Source organism: Benincasa hispida, chromosome 5 (genome assembly GCF_027475165.1).
Source record: "Benincasa hispida cultivar pf3 chromosome 5, pf3_genome.v1.1, whole genome shotgun sequence".
NCBI lineage: Eukaryota > Viridiplantae > Streptophyta > Magnoliopsida > Cucurbitales > Cucurbitaceae > Benincasa > Benincasa hispida.
The window spans coordinates 15,424,554-15,445,332 of record NC_143482.1 but is presented as its reverse complement, the minus strand read 5'-3'; the positions used below and the strand labels follow the sequence as shown (position 1 = coordinate 15,445,332).

Sequence of the window (20,779 nt, the reverse complement as noted above, 5' to 3'; positions counted from 1 at the left end):
AAGGTTTAGACTTCAAACCCTAAACTTGAGGACGGAATTTAACAAGTTGTTGAGGCATATATCTACTCCAAAACCAATATTGTCTCCAAACACAAGACATATCTTCAATAGGGATATCTTTTGTCTCCAATAAGAAGAAATAGACAAATAGGGTCATCAGAACCACGAAAAAAGCAAAGAAAAAAAACAATCCAAATTTTATATGACAAAGCAAGGTGAAGAAGATCTGGGCAATCAGAAAAGTAAAGAACATATTAACTGAGACTGTTACACTTTGAGCAGCCGATCGAATCTCGAGTGGAAAAATTTCACTTGGGACCAACCATCCCAAAGGCCCCCAAGACCATGCAAAGGCTTGAACATAAATACAAATGAACAATACCACGATAGTGGCATACCATTTAGGTAGAAAAGCAACCTCACCAGAAACTCCAAATTTTCAAGCAATAAACACAGCAACCAAAACCTACAAATGCCATTTTTTATCATAATCAAAACAGTCCAAAGATAAAATATATTATTGGCTAAATTTTGTTTTAGAAAACCAAATAAAAATATGCAGATAAAATAACTTTCATTATTTTAATAATTAAATAAAACTAATAAAACTAAAGAAAAAAAATTTAATAACCTGAAAAATGAACATAAGGATTCCACCAAGCAAGAAAAAGATCCTTCTCTCCACTTATCAGTGCCATAGATAGAGACAAAAGTTGTAAGAGTATTAATACCACCAGTAATGACAGATGAAAGAAGAGAAGCATTGTCTCCAAAACCAATAGTCTTGAACAACACAGGAGCATAGAACATGGCCACATTGATACCGGTCAATTGTTGGGAAAATGGAATTAGAATCGACATTACTAGTGGTGGTCTATTTTGTCTCTCTCTCAAATTTTTCCAAGCATGTTTCACTGCTTTAGCAGCCATACTTGCTGCCACGATATTTTGAAATTCTGCCTCTACGTCCTTTTCAAACACACCGCGAATGCGTTGGAGCATGGCTCTTGCCTTCTCAACTTCACCTCTTTCTAACATTGAGTTTGGAGTATCCGGAAGGAATAAAGCTAAGATAGTGATAAATAATGCAGGCACGGCTGCACCACCCAAACTTACCCTCCACCCCCATCCACCATGAATATAAGCAGTACCATAGTTGACAAAATTAGCCACTAAAATACCAATTGTAATGGAAAGTTGAAAAACAACATTAAGAGAACCTCGATATTTAGATGGAGCCATCTCTGAAACATAAAGTGGAATAGATTGAAGTGAAAACCCAACACCAATGCCTAAACAAATACGTCCAACGATGAGTATGGCGATATTTTGAGCAACAACATTAACGACAACACCAACTAAGAATACAAGGCCACCAAGAAGCATGGACTTCTTACGACCAAAAGTTTTGGTGATCCAAGAGGCTACAAAAGATGCCAAAAGAGCAGCCAAATAAAGAGAAGAAGTAAACATGGTGAGAGTAAGACTGTCAAACTTGCAATATTGATTGGTAGAAGTGTCTAGAGCTTCTTTCTGATAAACAGATGGGAAAAATCTTTGCAAAAACGGAGCCATGGAGGTGACACCACCTAATCAACAAAAACAAAAATGGAATGAGCGAAGACTATAAGGAGAAAGAAAAATAAGAGAATAATAAAAAGGATACGAGGATAAATAATTAATAAGAGAATAATAAAAAGGATACGAGGATAAATAATTACCAGAAATACCGATGTCGTAACCAAAGATGAGTCCACCAATGGCAGCAACAATACAAGTTATTAGCACATAATAAGTAAGCTCTCCGGGATAGTTCTTTATCCCACCGCCCTCATTACGGTTGAGCTCAAACCCGCTATCGGCAAGCTTGGTTGCTGAGTTTAGAGAGCAAAAAATTGGAAAATAGAAGTACTTGAAAGGAAATATGGTCGAAGAAAAGAAAGTGATTTTGACGAATGAAAAAAAGTGATGAATATGAGAATATATACACAAACATTTTCCTACATTGTTAGGAATCCGTCTCCTAACCCAAAATCAAAATCCTTGTGTAGGTGGAAGATTAGATTAGGGAAAATTATATGATTAAGATTAAAAGTATGTTTCCTATTCTTGGTCTAAATATCACAAAGACAGAAATCTAATTGAAAAAATAATAAATAAAAATAAAAAAATCGAGATTATTATTATCATTATTATCGTTACTATTATTACTACTATTATAGAAAAGAGTGCATTTGAGGATATAAATCGTATATTAGCACTGGCCCATGTTTTAAGTAATTTTTATTTTGGGTTTATCTTTTAATATATTAAAATTTTCGGGAAAAAAAAGGGTATTTAATTTTGTTAACAAAAAGTTGATTAAGGATTAAATTGTTGTTTTCTTGTGATAGGATATATATTAGACATGGAGATATATTACTCAGATAGATTTAAATTTTTTATAAGCAAAAACCAACCAATTCAACATTATTATCAATTGCTTTCTATTGAAATGGTAATTAGTTTATCAATATGTTAATCTTCAAAAACCAAAATATATATTTATATTTTAATCAAATTTACATATAAACCTGTTAAGTTGTAATAAGTTCACCACCTCAAATTTATTTTGTTCATATCGCAGTTTATTTTCTTCTTATATTTAAAATTCTGAAAAATAATTATTTTCTTAGATTTTTTTTTTGTCTATTTTTCTTACGGTTCAAATTAGGGGGTTCACGGTTCGATTCGGTTCGGTTTGGGACTCAAACTGAACCGAACCGCAAATTTTAAAAAGTGTATTTTTTGAAACCGAACTGAACCACATGTTCGGTTTCACAGTTTTTTTTATACTTTTTCATATTTTCTAAATTATAAGTGGTTTGGTTCAGTTTGGTTCGATTTCACGATTTATTTTTTATATTTTTCATACTTCCTAAATTATATATATATATATATATATATATATGTATATTGCTTTTTAATCTATTTATTAAAAAAGCTATTCGGTTCGATTTCAAATCGGTTTTCAAATTTGAAACTGAACTGAACCGCATTAATTCAATTTGAAAATATATCAAATCGAACCAAACCACATTAATTCGGTTTCATTTCTGTTTAGCATTTGGTTCGATTTTAGTAGTTTTAATGATCACCCCTAGTTTATACACCCCAATTTTAACAATTAAAGTTTATGAGTTCGAGGGTTTATTTAATTTCATTGGTTTCGTTTTTCTAAGAATTAAATTAATAAAAAGAATAGTAGGAAAGAAAGAGAAAAAAAAAATTGTTCCATAGGATTTATTTTATTTCATTGGTTTCGAAATTAGGGGTCAAAGGTGTTCTTCGTTGCAGTTAGCCATCGAAGTTAGTTGCATAGGTGGTCAATAGAGTTGACCATTGGATGTAGTCATCGAAGGTGGTCATAACTAAAATCAGACATTGAGGGTGGTCTTCGTTGGAGTTGGTCGCATAGGTGGTTGTCAGAGTTGGTTGCCAAAGGTAGTTGTTGAAGCTTGTTGCCAAGGGTGGTCATCACAAGCGTTAAAAATGGTCTTTACTGGAGTTGGCTGTTAAAGTGTTTGCCAGAGGTGATCATGAAAGTTGGTTATCAGAGTTGGTCACTGATGAGTATAGTTATTAGAAATATTGGAGAAAGAGTTTCTTTATTTTATTTTAATCACTAGGGTGTAGATTATTTTACGTGAGCAAAAAGGGTTAGAATAACCCCTGCTCCCCATCATTTTAACACACGCCGCTAAGCCTACTTAGCTCATTCCAAGTTTGAGACCTAAACACTCGGTCGTTTGGTTGGAGAGTTTTTTAGATGAGAATTGACATTAGCATCCAAAACTCATGTTACATAAATTTTAACACTAAGCCTTTCTAAGACACACTTATTTCCCACATATAAAGGTTTTTTTTTTCGTATCTAAAATGATGGATTTTCTTTTTTTCCCTCTTTTTCTATTTTTTATTTTATATATAATTTTATTATTGATATAGTTAATTAATTAATGTTAGTTTAATAAACCTAATATAATTATTTGTTTTAATAAATCAATAATAACTTATTAAAATATTTACTTAAATTGACATATAAACACCAAATTGATTGAAAAGAGAGAAGAGATAAAAAAAAGTTAAAAACATTCAAAAATATAGTTGCAATCTAGATATGAAAATTTTTTTAGCACACTTATGAATATTAGTTATCGATTACGTTAATAAGTTAAAAATTAACACATGTTCCAAATATTGATTGAACTATTATGACCTACCCTACTCTGGTAAATTATTTAATTTTTATGAGAGAGAATTAAAAGCTAATTTCCATAAAAAAAATTTAAAAAATAATCCATGATTTTTCTATATAAAAAATGCTCTTCTAATGCCAAACGAATTTCTTTTGGTTATGAAAAATAGTTATACAGCTGCATTTTCCAATAAGTAAAAAATGTTTATTACTTAATTTTTATGATTAAATTTAGATTTGATTTCCAATTAAACATCTAACAAAAAATATTCCTTTTCTAAATTTCTTCAAATCCCAAATATACATATTTAATTACAATTGAATAAAAATAAAGAGAATTTAGTTTTCCAACTCTAAAAAAACAAATAAGAAAATAAAATAATAGTATTCTAATATCCAAATCTAACATGAAATCGATTTTTTTTTTTATTTAGTATAATAAAGGTAGGGAGATTCAAATCACATACATATTAGTGGCTAACACATTCGTATGTCAATTGAGTTTGACATGACAAAATCAAATTTTAAGGGAGTGTTTGGCTCACCAATATGATTTGAGTTTAGTTGGTATAATACAAGTCGACATTCTATCTGTTACCTACCGCGTATATTCACAAAATATTCCATTACTTTTTTTTATTTTATCATTAATCAAATCAATCACCATCTAATTAACGGGTCTAATTAAAAACCCTCAATTCCTCTTTGTCGCATATTTAAATTCATTAATTTAGAATTTAAACGTTTACTTTCGATTAAAATATCTTCATGGTTAGTGAAATTGCAAAACTGATGGAAATTACATGAACTGTGTGGACAATATGATTTTAATGGAAAATTGTCAGAAATAGCATGTTCAAGTTTTCATCTTACAAAAATTAGCACCATTTTTTAAAATTCTTTCAAAAAAATTTTCTAGGTCCATTCGAGCAAGATTGTCACTAAGACTTAGTTAAATAATTAACTTTTTCTAACTTATCAATTGTTTTGGTCATTTTGGCCTTTCTCCCTACATTAAACACAAAGATTCTACTGATTTTCTCAAATATTATGTAATCTACCCAAATCTTATATCAAATCCTATATATTTTCAAATTCTCTCCAAATTCAGTTATTTTTGCCAAATATTATATTCAATTCTTATGTAATTTTTCAAAAGTTTACAATTATATGAATTTCAAGATTTCCAAATAAATATAACAATTAGATTTTTTTTTAAGAAGGATGATTGCATTTTGATTTTTAAATTTTGGAAAAGATTAAATTTTGCTAAAAAAAAAAAGGTAAGATAGGGAAAATATATAAAATCTTAGTATTAATCTGCCCAATAATTCACCGATCTCAATGCTAATCTTCCCAAGATTAATACAGAGTTTTTAAATATTGTCCATATCTTACCTTTTTCTTTCCTTTTTTTTTTTTTTGAAAAAATTAATCTTTACCAAAATGTAAAAATCAAAATCAAACCATTGAGATCCATCTAAAAAATCCATTTGCATAATTGGTAAACTGATATGAAAATTAGAAATTGGTTTAAAGAATTAAAAAATTATATAAAAATTTTGATATAATATTTGGTAAAGATAATTAAATTAGGAGAAAAATTGAAAATATATAAGATTTTATATAAGATTAGATTATATAATATTTGAAAAAATTAACAAAATCTCAGTATGTGTACATAGAAAGGCCCAAAAAGGCTAAAACAATCAATAAGTTAGAAACGGTTAATTTTTTAAATAAATATAGGAGGTTGATCTCATCCAAGATGAACTGAGAAAAATTGTTTGAATGAATTTTCAAAAAGATGCTAATTTTGTAATATGAAAAATTCACTGTGCTATTTCTAGTTTCAACCTCGATTTTAATTCATCTTAATGGTTTATTAGTTCAATTGTTCATAAATTACTAATTTGTTTTAGTCTCATGTGGGCTTGTGCTGTCATGAAAGTTCCTAACATCGATATAAATTTGTTTCATCACAATTCAAATTTGAAACATAATGGATAAATTAATGGGTTGGCAAATAACAATCAAATCTAAAATAATAAAAAAATGTAGAATAAAGATAAACATATTAGAGATATGGTACAAAATTAGCGCCAAATATATAGCCGTTATCAGTGATAGTTATATAGGTAAAGTACTAAAAAGCCCTTACGCAACCCATTATTTCATGCTTCTTTTTTCGATTTTCTCAAATTAAAAACTATCATTGATAGCATCTATCAACGATAGCAACTAATAGCAGCTATCAATGATAGCCACTGATAGCTACTATTAGTTGTTATCATTGATAGCTGCTATTAGTGGTAGTTTTTAATTTGAGAAATATTAATATAATCTTAAAATAGTAACACTTGAAATATCACCTTTCAAGTTACTATCAGTTTTCAATGGCTATCATTGATAAACTTTAATTAATTGGAATCAAAGTTGAAATATTCACTAGAAGAAATTCGGCCAAACCGACATTAAAGGGCTTTAATGTCGGTTTCCTTTAATATCGGTTTTAAACCGACATTAAAGGCTTTCAATAACACTAATATTGCAACCTTCAATGTCGGTTGCAACCGACATTAAAGACCATAAAAGGTCATATCTGATATGATGGGCCTTTTATCCTTAGCACTAGAGACCTGCATTGTGGTAGCCGTTATAATAACTCCACTATTTTGAACCTTTCTAACATCATCGCGATTCTTTGTGTGATAGTAGTAACTATTGACCACATAACCAGAATATTTTGACACAGTTGGACAAGGTCCATTAGCTATCCATCTCAAAGAAGGCGATATGGAATTTTTGGGTACTTCGAGAGCTAGTACAACCTATAATACATTTCATAATATTTTAGTAGTTAACATTTAATTATACATCAAATAGTAGGTCTTTAGAGATTACCCGTGTGGACAACCACCGACTGAATGTATGATTATGCTCTTCTTGAAGCCACTTTCTACTTTTATTTTTACTAGAATTGAGCTTAGACAAAATATCCATATGTTGCCTATTATAAATGACAAAGTTAGTAGATTATTGAATAATCAAGTAACCTAAAACAAGAATAAGATGAAGATCTACATACTCGACGTAAGGAAGCACATCATTTACATTTTGAAGGACATAAAGATGAGCTTGATCCAACTCATCCTTACTCGATCTGATAAAAGAAGCAGTTGACAATGCTCTATTAATGTTTGAATTCGCTTTCTTTGTTGATGAGTTTAGCCCAATAGAATTAACACCAGATACGAATTCAGAACAAAACTCTATAGTCTCTTCAACGATATAATTTTCTCCAACACATCCTTCTAGTCGATTTCTATTTCATATATAAGTTTTTAACACTTTCATGTATCGTTCAAAAGGATACATCCACCTCAAATAAACAGGTCCACAAAACTCAACTTCTATTACGAGATGCACTACAAGGTGTACCATTATTGTGAAGAATGATGGAGGAAAATACTTCTCTAAGAGGCATAGAGTGACAACGATATCCTCTTGCATACCCTTTAACTGAGATGAATCGATCGCCTTACAACATATAGCATTAAAGAAGAAGCATTGGCGAGTAATTGCAAGTCTTACATGTTTGGGTAAAATATCACGAATAGCTACTGATAATAATTATTTCATAAGAACGTGATGGTCATGCGACTTAAGTTCGTAAAGTTTCAAATCTGTGAGCGACACTAAACTTTGAATGTTCGATGAATAGCCTTTAGGTACTTTAATTTCTGATAATACCTTACAAAAGCTCAATTTCTTAGCTCGTGTTGATATATAACATGCGGGAGGTAAAAAGACTTTTTTCTCTCCTACTTGAGGGGCTAACTCTGATCTAATGTTCAATTCCACCAAATCTAATCGAGTCTTTATTCCATCTTTTTTTTTTACCAGGAATATCAAGAAATGTGCCAATAAGATTTGCACATACATTCTTTTCAATGTGCATCATGTCTAAACAATGTCGCTCGTCAAGATACTTCCAATATTCTAACTCGAAAAGAATAAATTTTTTCTTCCAGTAAGTTGAAATGTTATCTCCACTGTTCTTTTCTTTGATACTTTTCTTACCAAATGAATATTGATACTTGTTTCTGCAAGAATTTCTTCCCCACTCAATGGTTCTGGACCAAATTCTAATTCTTATGTGCCATTAAAAGCTTTCTTTTGTTTCCTATATGGATGATGGCGGGGTAGAAACTTGCGATGCCCGAGATATGTCATCCTCTTCCCTTTTGGTAAATAAGTGGATGAAGTATTCTCTCAACAAATTGGACATACATGATATCCTTTAACCGTACAACCACACAAGTTACCATATGCAGGAAAATCATTAATGGTCCATAATAAAATGGCTTTAAGAATGAAACGTTGTTCTTCATATGCATCGTAACATTCTACCCCATCTTTCCAAAGTTTTTTCAAGTCATCTACTAACAGAGCTAAATAAACATCTATGTCATTTCCCAGTTGTTTAGGACCAGATATTAGTGCAGTCAACATAAAAAATTTTCGCTTCATGCACAACCATGGAGGTAGATTGTACGTCACTAACATCACTGGCCAACAACTATATCTACTACTCAGATCTCCATGTGGATTTACCCCATCTGTCGAAAGAGCAAGACGAAGATTTCTAAGTTTTGACCCAAACTCTGGCCACAAAAATTGTCTGTTTTTTTCCACGATAGGGCATCTTTGAGATGTTTTAATAGACCATCTGTTTCTTTTTTTTTTTAGCATAGGTCAATAAACTTGCTGTCTCTTTACTTCGAAACATTCTTTCAAATCTTGGAATTGCGGGGAAATACCACATGACTTTTGCTGGGATCTTAGCCTTTTTGTTTAAATTTTTTTGAAGCTTCCATTTTGACGTACCACAATGGGGCATACATTTGCACGAGAGAGTTCTTTTCTAAACAAGAAATAATCATTTCTACATGCAAGAATCTTCTCGTACTTCATTCCAAGAGTACCCAACATATTTTTTGCTTCATAAGTAGAAGTTGGAATTTCATTAGGACTAGGTAATATGTCATGAATTAATTCCAACAACTCAATGAAACTCTTATCGTTCCATCCAAATTTAGCTTTTAAATTATATAACTTTACCAATGTAGATATTTTGGAAAAAATTTTACAATTTGGGTACAATGATTTCTTAGCATCATCTAATAATTCTTCAAAATTATCGGATTTTTCACTAAAATAGTTTTGTATGCAGCCTCAAACATTCCAATTATGTCATCAAATCAACATCATCCTCATAAGATCCGTCTCTTTCACTAGTAGACACATTTTCATTGTTCCTCTTAATCGATAATGATTCACTATGAAAAATCTATGTCTGACAACTTTGATCTATACCATTAAAAAATAAGTGTTTTCTTATTTTGTTCACATCTAGAGTCTTTGCATTAGCACACTTCAAACATGGACAACTCATGACATTTGGTATATTTGAATGTTATAAACCATTTTTAATAAATACCTCGAGCCCTAAACCATACTCAACTGACATTCTATTCATTTTCATCCATGACTTATCCATGATTGTAAAATATGCAACTTAATCTACAAAAAAAAAAAAAAAAAAAAAAAACAATAACAAGGAAAAATTTAAAAGCATAAAATTATGATCGAAAAATATGCAACTTCAACAAATTTAGAACAACTAGACTTTTAAGATAAGCATCTTATAAATATTACCTTGTCCTAGTTATTAATGTTGTTATGAAGTCCTTTTTGTGTTAGGTGTACCTTCTCCACTTGTCAACCTTCTTAAAATACATCCAATGCAATCTTCCTATCTTCCTTCCAAATCCCCAAGAATTAAAATTTAGTCTTACACGTCAAACTTGAACCTAACAAATGAAAAACTTCACTCAACACCACACAACAACTAGCATTGAGTTCTAAGCTAAAGCCAATGGGAGGTAAGAACTCTAAACAGTAACATATGGAGATGACAAGCATGAATCATTAACCACGTTACGTATAAATTAGATCGACGGAAGAGAAAAAAGGCCTACTGCACGAAGCTACAAAAGATTAAAGAAAATAATGTTCCTTACTAAAGTGCAGGATAATCAGTGCCTTAATTTCTTATTTTCTTATATAGGAACCATATTGCTCAACTTGAATAACAACAAGATAGAGGATCAAAAGATGGATTGATCAGATATAAAGAGTTATTAAACCATTTGTAAATTATAAGTAAATGTAAACACATGAAAGTTTCCAGAATATATAGTGGATGAGTAATAGAACAAAGCAACATAAACATGGATAACACATTGGTGTTCTTGGTTGAATGAGTAACAGAACAATGGATGAGCAACAGAATAATGCACCATCTAATGAAGTCTGAGGTTGAATGGCTAAACAGCAATATAAATTTGACAGAAATTTCTTTCAGCTAAACCTAAACAGCAGTATAAATCTGCTCTGAAGAAGATAAACCCAAAATTTCTCAAATGGATATAACAAGACAATGTCAATACCTGTGATGCGAACACTCGAAAGAGTCCCTGTGATGTGCAGAAAATTATGGGATGCACTATCAAATGACAGAGGAAGACAACCCCACCTGAAGGCAAACAAAAATGTTGTTCAAATATACCTGCGATGGAGAAGCTTGGATGACAAGCTCGTTTCCGATGACCACCCGATGACCGTCTGATGAAGACAACCCCACCTGAAGGAAAACAGTCGACTAGCAGCTACTGAGAGAGGAGAGAGTTTGTTTGGGTAGGCAAACGGCCGATCGAGGGCGTTGTAGTACGTTTGGTAAAGTGAGAGAGCTGAGAGATGAAATTTTAGGGCAGCGCACGCAAGAGGGAAATCAAAATTTTGATAAATTTTAAAAATAAAAAATAAAATAATGGGAGGCCTTCAATGTCGGTTTAAAACCGACATTGTAGATCCGTTTTTTTTCAACCGACATAATACATCCAATAATATTATTTTCAACCGACATTGAAGCCAGAATTTCTTCTAGTGATTAACACCTAAGGCTATCAGTGGATATCAATGATAGACTTGTTTAAGTAGTTCAACTTTTGAAAGGAACTATCATCTTTCAAAAATAAATATTTAAAACTGGAAGTGAAAAAAGTCTATCAATAAGAGGCCTATAAGTTACTATCTTTGGTATTTACCTAAGTCATATCATCAATATCATCATTTTATTGATATATACCTAAGTCATATCACTAATTTATAGATACTACCGATAGCTATGACTATCATTGATAGCTTCAATCACTGGTTGTCACCGATAACTTTTAGCAGTGGCTATCAATGATAGACTTTTGTATCATTGATATCATCGATAAATAGATATCACATATGTTCTATCACTGATATCACTTACATCGTAGTTATTGGTGATAGCTTCTATCATTGATAACATGTTATTAGAGATAACTTTTGTTATTCCTTTTTACTATCAAATAACATGTTATCAATATCATTGATAGCTTATATCACTAATAACATGCTAGTAGTGATAACTTCTAGACATTCCACTTACACTTTAGTTCGAGATTAAACTTTATTAATTAAATTCACTAATTTGGCTATCAATGATAGACTTCTATAAGTGTATATTAATTGTGAAAAAAAATCATCAAAGATTAACTATCAATGATAGAAAATATTAGTGTCTGTCACTGATAGACTTTCACTAGTGACTATGAATTTTGAAAGATTAATACTCAAAGCTATCAGTGGCTACTATTGATAAACTTTTATCATGATTATCAATAATAGACTTTCATCACTAATAGACTTCTAACGCTAATATCTACCTAAATTCGATATCACTAATATATGAATATGACTGACATCTATCTAAGTTCTATCACTAATATCACTAATAATTGTTATTATCAATACACAAATATTACGGTACACAGATACACAAATATTTTAATTTGTGCCCTTTATTTTAGGTCAAATATGACACTTTTCAAGTTTATTTCTTATAGATATCATACTCTTAAAGTCCTATAAAAAGAAAAAGAAACTATTGGCCTATTTGATATCGTTCATATTTCTCATTTTTTGAGAAATAAACTTGTTTAATAATTATTCTCATTTCTTATTTCAAATTTTTAAGAAATGTTTCTAGTATAAATTTGTGGACTAGAAAAAGTATTTTCTTTTAAATCTGTTTTTATTTGCTATTTATATTTAGTGTTTCATTATAATAATCAAATTTGATGATTGACTTGTTGGTGTTAAGTCACTTATGAATTGGATACTTTCAAGTCTTGGACACGAAACTCAGACTCATAATTCTTATAAAAAAAAAAGGGACGAAGCAAAAATCAGATAAAGTAAAGAAAATTAAAAAAAAAAAAAAAGAGAGAGAGAGAGAGAGAGAGAAGAAGAAAAAAATAGAAAAAAAAAAAAAGGGAAGAAGCAAAATCGAAGGAAAGGGAAAAAAGTGTATAACAAGGCAAGACAAGAGAGGATGAAATTGAAAATTAGAAAAAATTCAAAGATTAACTAGTCAACACTTGTATATTTACAAATATTTTAAAGAGGTAATATATTTTTAGATTTTCTCTCTTATTTTACTATCTATTACAAATATCCTAAATTAATAACCATGTTACTTCTTCATCGAAGAAACAAAAAAAATTTTAGATTCTCAAAGCTCTATTTTGATATGTTTCAATATTTCCTTTGCAAATTGAGAGACCTTTAATTTTTCATCTTCTTTGGAAAGCTCTCTTGTAAAAGAAATCCTCTATGACATTTTAAAAATAAAGTTCGGTGAAAAAACAAAAATAAAATGATTGGTAAAGAGATGATGGTCTGAATAAATTTTTTAAAGTTCCATTTATTCATTGAAATGGTGTGCATGAATTCAAAATTTTAATTATTAATACTGTAAAAACAAAAGAGACGAAAGTTTATTTACATTATCATCTTTGCCGAAAAGGTCTAAAATTATATCAAATTAAAAAGAAGTAAAAGAATTATTGAAAAAAATCCTAAAGATAGAAATACAGTTGTTTTTAATTTTCCATCAGTTTGTTTCTTTCTTCTCCCGCCATATCCCTTTATAAAATGTTTTAAAAATACATCGAAAAGAAATAAGATGAAAATCCAAAAGGTACAAACTATTAAAGCTGAAGGTATAATATAATAGATGTTGTAAAACTAAGAAGCACAACGGAGTACAAATATCGAAGAATTATAATGTTAAAATAAACAAATAAAATAAAATAACAAAAATAAAATATAGAAAAATTATAGAAAGAAAAACGTGGAAATTATGAAATTTGCTGAAATCTCTCCTTTTTAAATTTCTCTCCAAAATTTTCATTAATTTTCATCAATACGTGCTTTTCTACAATCTACCAAATGTCACTATTTATGGTCAATTTGACAATTAAAATGTGGCATTATATGGACACCAAGAGTATGTAATTGTAGAACATATATACAACATGTATAAAGATATATGGAGGCAGTGGGAGAATATCATTTAGTTTTTTGGACACTAATCATGGACATCTATCTAACACCTATATTATAATATTTATAATACTTCCTCTTAGATATCCATTATATATGAAATACGTCTCGTTAAAAGCTTACTAAGAAAAAATCCAATGGGAAAAATCCTAGTAAAGGAAAAAGAATACATATCTCATATAATCTAATACTCCTAAAATAATACAATGCATTTTCTCCCCCTTGTGGAAACATAGCTTGAGATCTCCGAGTCGCCGCATTCCAATGTTGTGCACGAATTTTTCAAAAGTTGCGATAGGTAATGCCTTTGTAAACAAGTCTGTCATGTTATCCTTTGAACAAATTTATTATACAGTAATGTCGTCATTTTCTTCAAAATCATGAGTGTAGAAAAGCTTTGGTGAAATATGGTTCGTTCTTGAAGGAATCGAATTCCTCGCGGGAGTGTGTGAACGTTGTACAATTTGAATTGAATTTATCTATAGTGAAGAAATTGGGGGGGGAATGCTTTAATAAACATACAAGAAGCCTAAGCATGCTTTTCTATAGAGAAATTAGAGAAGAGAAAACTTATCCTTGATGAACAAGAATTCTTCATAAAATTTTCCTTCGAGATCATGAACAAACCTTCTATAAAATCATTGGAACTCTTCCTCCAAGATGGACACCACTAAGTAGTAACCTTGTTATTTTATGGAACAAGGAAGGGACGTCTAGCTCCTTCCATTGCTTTTGGCAGGGGAAATTTTATAGGGGAGAGGTGTTGGTATTGAGAGAGAACTTTCTAAAATTTCTCAGAGAAATCTTCTTTCACTGTATTTTCCAAAGAAACAGATTAAAGAGAAGAGTGAGGAATAACTCTCTCATGTTCTGCCACATTACTCCCCTGTCATGGGGGTTATAGTTATATTATTCAATTATTAATAATATAATATGTATATTATGTTCTTCGTTAACTAATTAATAAACCACATAATATGCATTATAATCATATTATAATACAACTCTCTCTTATAACCTATAGTTTTAATATGAATCATATTCACATTAAATAATATTTGAATCTCATTCAAATATTTATCTCTCGCATATTATAAAGTTTTAATTAAAAATGATATGTATAATTTACTATATAATATAATGTATCAATATATATTATACATTATGTTAATCATATTAATATAATTAATGACTTAAATTTTCATAAATAATTTGAATGATTCAAATATTCGAAAAACAATTATTCCTTGTTTTTATCCTTAGTGAGTTAATAATGGGACCTTATGGACCTACAGGTTATAAGCTCCAACGATATGAGATTAATCAATTAAACTTTTTAATTAAATTAATCAACATTCATTAATTGTCAGTCACTCCATTAAAGATTGACCGTTGCACTCTTCACACTTCGAATATATTTCTGTATTCACGGATAAAACCAATCAACAGTAAGTTGACTCTTCACAAATTGCTCATAACTATTATTGAGTCAAATTATCGTTTTACCCTTGTAGTTACTGTAGGATTTAGTGTCCTAAATTCGTCGATCTTGTAGTTTGTAATTTGTAAATAAAATTTGTTTATTTAATAAAATAAGAAATATTTTATTTGACATTTAGATGACATTAACTCGATTCAATAAACGAAGATCTATGGTTGTTTACTATAACTTGAACAGTATGTGGTAGACATACGAGTGGATCATGTTCAAATAATAACCTAAAGGGTTTACAGTATATGGTTAAGGTTGGGTGCCTTATCCTGGTGACACTGAGCATACGACCCACTTTGTAACTATTACATGAGTTGTTTGCGTTACAGACGATATGATCCATATTGTTAATGTGGAAATATGTCAGTGGAGATATCCTATATAAGGAGTTTATATAAGATCGGATTGCTCCCTTAATAGTTAATTCCGACTCTTGAACAATGAGGTCTCACTCTCTCATTGGACCAATAGGGGTTAGTTTATAGTTGGATTATAAACTATTTGTTCATTATCAATGGCATTTAAGTAGTTAGATGTAGCTATAGGGGTAAAGCGATAATTTTGACCCAACTGTAGTTACGAGCAATTTGTGAGGGACCAATTACTATTGGCTGGTTATATTTAATGAACACATAAATAGATCTACAGCGAAAAGATTGCAGTTTTCAGTCTTTAGTGGAGTGACCGACGGATATTGAATTGATTAATTTAATTAAAGAGTTTAATTAATTAATCTCGTATCTTTGGAACTTGTAATTTGTAGGTCCATAAGGTCCCCTAGCTAGCTCAATAAGAGTTAATGAGAATCAATTAATTTTGAATTAATTTGAATTGTTCAAATTAATTAAAGGAATTAATTATAAGAGATACAGTTAATATAATGTATCTGTATACATTATAATATAAAGTTAATTAGAGAAATAAATATTTGAGTGTGACTCAAATATTAATTATATTAATGAAATTCATATAAATACTATGGATAAAATTAATATGAATATGATTCATATTAATACTATAAGTTATATGAAAGATATAAACGATAGGTTATATTATATATGTGATATAATATAAACTATAGGTTATATATTATATATGATATAATACATAATTTATTTTAATTATATTATGTTTAATATAGTTAAAAGTAACATAACTCCCAGGGGAGTTCTTTATGTAATGTGAGGGGAGTTATCTGATAACTTCCCCTCACTCTCTCATATTCAGAAAGATCTAGAAGAGTGATCTCAATTTCATTACGTGAAATAAATTTTGAAAAAATCCACTTTACATTCCTGCTTCCTCCCCAAAACAATTCTCTCAAGAACTCTCATACCCTTCATCAAAATTATCAAAGCAAGCCCACACCTCTGCCATTGATCCTAACCTAGAGAATAGCATGGAAGACTTCCTTGGTGGTGTCTCTATTTTCCTATTGTGTTCGTGGTTGCCGTTTCGAGAGGAGTAGAATTGTTTGTGTTGGTCGGGAGAGAAAATTTGTGAAGACAGGTTTCTTCAAGGGTAAATTTTCTCCTACCCTTTTCCTCTCTACATGAATTTTGTAGAAAGTGTGCTTTAGGCTTTGAATGTTTATCCTATCGTTGTTCTGTTTCTTCTCTATATTATTTCAAGTTTTCAAAAACTAATTCACTGACACAAGCGATCAATCACTTACGCTGTCCAAATTTGATTCCTTCAATTGGTATCAGAGCCAAATCGTGTCTCTGATTTTTTTTAACTTCAATTTAGAGAATTAGGGGTAAATTTCATTGCATTGCAGATAGTTGCAAAAACTGGATGTTTTAAAAAAAATGACTGTGAAACCCGGATTTTCATTTTCCTTACTTAAGCAGGTGATTAAGAAAATTAACTAAGTGAAAGTTAAATCCTATGTTGAAGTGAAGGAAATTTCTAAGTGTTGAATAGATTTTCCTTGAGTAGTTTTGAGTTAAGCTTTAATTGGTGAAATTTGACTAAGTGTAAGGTTAAAAGGACCCATGCGTTAAGTGTTAGGAGACATTAACTTGAGAAGGCAACCATGCGTTTGTAAGGTTGGATGCATGATTGGCCGAAGTATTGGCAAGAGGCATTGCCAAGAGTTTCTCATGCGTTGGCCTTGTGTTGGTGTGGTGCCATGCGTTGATCATTAGACTTTGAGAGGTTATTTGGGAGGTTAGAAAACGCATGTGGTAGCTTTAGGTTGTGCAGACATGGGCGCAAGGAACTGAAGGCACGCGCACGCATTAATCGGGTATGCGCCAGCCTTAAGTTGTGTATCCAAGGGCGCTAGACGTTGGATGCGTTGGATGCGATGGACGCGATGGATAGAGGCATGCGGCGATGGAGGCAGGGGTGATGGATGCGTTGGACACGTGGTATGCATCGATGCGGCTGGAGATTAGATCAACGCATTGAGTGTGATGGATGCAATGGTATGCGTCCATACGGCTGAAGGCATGCAGCTGAAAGAGATGTATTGGAAGGTTGCGGTGGCGCGAGGGCAGGTGGTGCAAAAGGTATGCAGTGAAGCGAGGGTATGCGATGACAAGGTGGGAGGCATGCGCTGGTGGGTGGCATACAGTGATAGAGGCAGACGCGATGGATGCGTTGGACTATACGGCCGATGGTTTGCGGCTAAAGGTATGCGTTGATGACATGCAACCATGTGACCGTCCTATGTGTTGATGCTATGCGACCGTGCTACGCGTTGATGCCATGCGACCGTGCTATGCATTGGAAGTATGTGATGGCATGCACGATGGATCCGTTGGACGCGGCGGCTTTGCTAAGGCATAGGCCATGCGATGGGAAGAGCTAGGATGGACGCATAGTGGTTTTCTCTCGCAATTGTTAAGGCTTGTGGTGACAAAGTGAGTTGGGCTGCATTGTAGAAGATGCGATGGTGTTGAGTTGAAAACCAAGTGGAGCCAAGGTTACTATGCGTTGATGGTATACTATGCGTTGATGGCATATTATGCGTTGATGGTATACTATGTATTGATATCCGAGGCTAGCAGTATGCGTTGGAAGGGGTGTTGGTCATCATCCTAGTCGAACGCATATTGAGTTGGATGGACGTATATGAAGGATGAGCGCATATGGAGAATGAACGCATATGCAAAGTCGTCATCCTAACATGTGGCTTGTTGGGAAGAAATCTTAAGCCGTAAGCAAATGAGGTGGATGCATAAGAAGACATGCAAATTTGAGGGCTATGCATTGGTAAAAGGGGAGCAAGACACCTTGGGTTGCACTGATGCAAGACTGCGTTGATGGTGTAAGGAAGAGACACTTGGACATGTAGCTAAGTAGGAGGTGTCGGCCTTAAAGAAATCTTGGACGCATATAAATAGGGCCAAGGAATTCAGATGAGAACTCAAATTCTCTTCAAAGAACATAAAGAAAAGTGTATTGGGAGGAGACTATGCATTGATAGTGAAACCATGCATTTGTCAAGAGGTTCCAATAGGGGAGTTGTTGTCGGACGAAAAGGTCAGGAAGTAGCATCAATTTGGGACGAGGAGTTCTCCCAAAATACTTATGCGTTTGGAGTGATTTCAAAGTCATTGAAAGCTAAGAGAGTCTAGTTTTTAGGGTAGGGTTGCCGGAGAAGAAGCTCCAAGGAATCGGGCTGGAAAGTGAGAACAAGACAGAGGGGTAGAGCTATAGGGTAGGCTGGGCCAGTCTTGATGTTTTGATGTTTTCGGCCAAACCGCGAAGAGTTATGAGCTAATATTTTGAGGTAAGCTTTCTGAGACATTTTAGAGAATATTTGTAGAAGGAAGTAACTCGAGATAATGCCTATAACTATGAGTAGTCTGAGATTTAAGTTGAATCTAGAATTTAGGGTTCAAAAGAGGAGCCCGGGAAGATCAAGGAACTTCTAGAAAGAAAGGTTCCTAAACGACCAAGGTGAGTGGTACTTTCCTTTAAGTATTAAAGCATATCTTTTAGAGTAAATTTTATATGCTTATGTTATGAATGGGTATTTAGCATGAGAATGAGATTATGTGATTGGGATGGTCAGGGGGTCAATAGACCTAGTTCTTGAGCCTGTAAGCAAAACCTCACAGGATGGTCAGGAGATTGAGAGGTCTAGTTCCTGAGCTTGTGGGAGGATCCTCGTATGGGATGGTCAGAGGGCCGACGGGCCTAGCTTCTAAGCCCATGAGTGGGGAGCTATGTGCACATAGGAGACAAAGGAAACGTAAAGAGTAAGCGTTGTAATTAGTAACAGTTATCTATCTACCATGTCTGTAGGTAGACAGCATACTCATTCTAAGTAGTTATCAGTTTAGCTATCTACCGTGTGTGTAGATAGAGTTGAGACCAGACTCGTTCAATGCGGAGGTTTGAATGTAACCTCGTATTTATGATATGCTTGTTATTTATGAGTTGAAATAGACTCTAGAAGTTGCTTACCACTCACCGAGCTTTGTGAAGCTCATTCTGTTATTTCATGTATTTCTTCCCAGGTAACAAAAGGTGAGAAGTTCCAGGGTGCTGCTAAGGTGAAGGTCTACCACATGCCACAGTTACACTTTCGGAGGGTTTTACAGTTGTTATTGTAAACTTTGTTGTTAAGTCTTGGAGTTGTATAAACTTTACTTTGTTGTAATAAAGTGGGCCTACTTAATCTGTTGTTGTTTGTCTCCTTGACTTAATCAGTTGGTTGTTGAATTTGTTAATTGGTATTAGAGTTATTTCTGCAAGAGTTATCAGGCAGTAAGTGTCAACCAAAGGGTTGATAACTGCTACAGTCATGCCCTTTCTCAGGTTCAGAGGGTAGTCTGGGATGGAGTGTGACAATGACACTTAGGTGTTTTTGGGTGTTTTTACAAATTGTTTAAAATTGTAAGGGTCCGGTGTTTTTGGGCACTTATTTATGTTATCAAGTCTATAATTTCGTGTCTTGGAGTTTTGGCAAGAGTTGTTGAAAGAGGCAAGCAAATTTGCAGCACTTCTGGTGAAAATCGAATTAGGGTAGTAGCTCTGGCCTAGAATGTTGTGACGCTCTTGCAGAAGCACAGTGATGCTTGAGAATTTCACGTAGAGCATCCCGACGCTCGTCACAGAGCGCATTGGCTTTTCTTGAAATCCTGTCGAGTGTCGCTGCACTCCAGAAGAAAAATCCAGAGCGCAACAACGCTCCATCTCAGCACCACTATGCTCCTGGAAGTCCATACGTGCGTGCCTGCGTCTTGGAGTTTGTGGGTTTATGGCCAACGTGGTGCCTGGAGCAGTTTTTAGCTTTTCTTTTTCTTATTTTATGTTTATATTTGTTTTAATTTATTAAATTACTATAATTGTTATATTGATTTAATTAATTCTTAGAAGTGCTGATTTTTTGTCCAATTTTACATGTGATGTATGATTAATTTTTTTTTTAATATATATTGCATAAATCTATGCCATGTAGTTTAAAATGTCACCATACGATAAATATTTTATTATGCATCATATTTATTATAATTGTTATAACATATAGTGGCATGATATAATACGCATGATCATGCATCATATTGAATAAATTGTTATATCATATG

The 20,779-nt window shown here is 32.4% G+C and overlaps 1 pseudogene; it reads right to left on the bottom strand.

Annotated features, from left to right (window-relative positions):
* Window positions 1–19: 19 nt before the first annotated feature.
* LOC120077222 (sugar transport protein 12-like) lies at window positions 20–20,417 on the bottom strand (annotated as a pseudogene).
* Window positions 20,418–20,779: the final 362 nt, after the last annotated feature.